The 3,443-nt window shown below is 36.8% G+C and overlaps 1 protein-coding gene across 1 annotated transcript in view; it reads left to right on the top strand.

Annotated features, from left to right (window-relative positions):
* The window catches only part of LOC106874910 (inositol-tetrakisphosphate 1-kinase), a 90,756-nt gene that overhangs the window by 18,409 nt on the left and 68,904 nt on the right, over positions 1 to 3,443 (top strand). The gene's annotated exons all lie outside the window — the stretch shown is intronic.

Genomic DNA, 3,443 nt, shown 5'->3' with positions numbered 1-3,443 from the left:
GGCTATTACAATATCTTGTCCTACATCTTGATGGCAAATTTGGAGTCCTTAGCACTTATGCAGTGGCGCCCTGTTCTAGTATTTGTGTAACTCTCAATACCAAAGTTTGGGACAAGTCCTTCGAGGATCTTCCAGATGTATATTATGGCATATCTTTCTCGTCTACGCTCTAAGGAATAGAGTCTTAATCTCTTGAGTCTTTCCCAATAGCTTGTATGCTGCATAGAGGCTATCTTCTTCGTGTAGCTTCGTTGCAATCCCTCAGGTCCAGTGTATTTAATGGGTACTGCATTTAGTTTTGCATGTTGATAGCACAAGGCTTGAAACTTTTCAGCATTGAACTGCATGCTATTCTTTTCACTCCACTTGTATATTTCATCCAGCTCACATTACAGGTGCATATATATGTTTTTTTTTACTATATCCATTCTTTTCTTTTATTGTATTAAAATAAATATTGGTTATAATTGTTTTTCTTACTCTTAATTCTTCAACTGTACAGTAGATGGTAGAATCTAGTTTTGTTTGTCGGACAAACTAGAGCAAAGATATATGTCTTAATGAGAGACATGACATAATGGCTGTCGCAGTAAGATTTTGAACACATAACCATGTACTCAGCAGTACTCCAAAACATTAACTTTACATCTGTTAAGACTGGTACCCTCCAACTTCTCTTTCTCATACTATTCTATCCTCATTCCATGACCTCAACACTGTCATCTTTCCATCTCTGGCTCACATCTTTGACTCCCACTCACACACACACAGATCTCTCCTTCTATGACCCTCTCCAGATTCTTGCTACCCTCATCTTTTTCTTTTTCTTGTTCACTTTCTTCATACCTTTCACTTATAATCACCCAAATAACGTGGGATAGCAATGGATATCTCTGCTTCAAATCCCTTTTTTTCTTTTCTTTCCACACTCCCTCCTCCAACAGTATCTACTAAGTTGCTCTCTTCACTGCTACTCTCCCACAATATTTCAGTTCCTTTTATTATACTCTAACTTCTCTCATCACCTTGCCTTAATCCGTCACTCACTCTCTTATGCTCCTTTCTATCATGGAGCCTTTCTTTAGGCTCTTTATCCTTGCAAGTTGCAAGGCAATCTTGCTAGTGCTGGTGTTATAAAAATGCACTCAATACACTTATTAAAGGGATTGATATTAGGAAGAGCATTCAGGCATAGAAACCATGCGAAAACTAAGACAGTGAAGCACAACATATTCTTCCAACTTGTTGGATCCTGTTGAAGTATCCAACCCAAGCTAGCATGGAAACAAATGTAAGATGATTAGAATAGCAGACAGACAATATCAATTTAATAACAGGGTGACTCAAAACTGATTTTTTTTAGTAATATACACATACACATATATACATGCACATATAAATATACAGACACATACAATCATATATGCACACACATACATATTCACACACACATGCATGGCACAAACATAGTGGTTGAGAGCACTTAGCACTCATATAGTTCCATGTGTAGTCTCATTGTGTGGCACCTTTGGTAAATGTTGTGGAGTGTTAGTTTGACAAATAGTTTGTGAGTAGAATTTGCAAGATAGAAACTGTGAAAAGCCTGTCAAATATATATATCATCAGAAAGAGGAAAGAGAATCTCCTTTCTATCACTCACTCACTCACTCTTTCTCTCTAGTCAAATAGTCATTCATGCTGTTATTTCTATTTGATGTCTTTACCAACAACTATGATATAGCTGCCTATTATTGTCTTTCTTCCATGATTACCTCCTCCACTGCCTGTTTACTCTTGTCCTTCCACTATCATTTTTTTTTTATCATCCTCTTACCCAAGTTTTCTCTTCATCACTCTCATTTCTGTTCATTCTGATCATGCTGCCTTAAATGTACAGAGATAATAGAGTAGAGAGAAGACTTTAGTCTTTACAAAGATAAATCAAAAATCTCTAATTTTAGTGTCGTGATAAAATTTACCTGTTATGTGGATGGTAAATGTACAGAGATAACATAAACTAGAAAGGACCCAAGAACTAGACAACTACTCTAGTGCTAGTCTCAAGCTAAAATGCACCCACTGCACTCTACAAATGGTTTCTATAGCAAGGGTACTTATGAGTAAAGCATGGTCCCTGACTTAACTAGATGCGCATTAATTCCAAACAAGAATTGATCCAGACTGTCATAACCCATCCAATATATGCCATCACAGAAAGTGACCTCAACGAATACTGTCTAACTCATACAAGTATGGAGAAGTGAGCATTAAAATGATGATGTTTTAAAGTGGACAAGTTAGTAGATAGACTGGCAGACAAATAGATGGACGTGTGTGTGTATGTATATATGTGTGTGTGTGAGACAAATAAATGTACGTGAGTGTGTGTGTGTGTGTATATATATGTATGTGTGTGTGTATATATATGTGTGTGTGTGTGTGTGTGTGTGTGTGTGTGTGTGTGTGTGTGTGTGTGTGCATGTGTATAAGTTGTACTTTGTTGATTTTTACCAGTGTAAGCTTGTGTGTTGTGTTCTTTTATGTCAAAGCATTACTTAGATATTTGATAAAGAGATATTGATGAAATGAATATCAGAACTAAAGCATGTAACTAGTATTGATATGATTGACTAATAGAACATCTTTTATTCCTTTTTTCCTGTTTCACTCAATAGGCAGTGGCCATGATTGAAATAGCAGCTAAACAGCTACTGTCAAATCACAACCCATATCTTATAAAAAGAAGAGGACAAGTAGTAAGTAGTAGTAGTGACAGTTATAGTAATGATAGCTGTACTAATGTTGGTGGTAGTAGTAGCATCAATAGCTATAACACAAGATGAGGAGGAGGGGGAATGCCAAGAGTCACTGAACTATGCTCCATTTAAACTGTTCACATGAAAACCAGCATATACTTTAAGCAATTAGTGTATAAAGGAAATTAAAATTACAAAATAATTTATCAAATTTGTTTGAAACAAGCGCATTATTGATGTGCTAGCTTTATGGAATAAATGGTCAAATTTAACCCTTCAGCATTTACAACAGCTATCTCTACTCTTATGTCATGGCATATTCATACCGTTGACGAATCATGGCTTGTTCCTCCTCCATTTATGTCTGTCTCCCCCAACATCACCTAGGTCTTTCTCGCTTTGCACGTTCATTCTCTTCTTCATCCAGTCGAACATCTTCATTCTCTGCCTTCCTCTCGCTCTCCTTCCCACCAGCTCAGTCTCCACCATGTAATGCTCCATTCCATCATTCTCTCTGAGAAAATGACCAAGAAATCTCCACTGTATCTCTCTGATAGTATCCATCAGCTGTTTCTTTACTTTCATCTTCTTCAACACTTCCACATTTGTCATCCTATGTACCCACAAGATTCTAAGCATTTTTCTATAAAACCACATTCCTGCAGCTTTGAATCTCTTCTCCATGAC

Source organism: Octopus bimaculoides, chromosome 3, assembly GCF_046866305.1.
Source record: "Octopus bimaculoides isolate indiv1 chromosome 3, ASM4686630v1, whole genome shotgun sequence".
NCBI classification, from domain to species: Eukaryota; Metazoa; Mollusca; class Cephalopoda; order Octopoda; family Octopodidae; genus Octopus; species Octopus bimaculoides.
The sequence above is the reverse complement of the archived record's forward strand: the minus strand, read 5'-3'. Positions and strand labels throughout refer to the sequence as shown.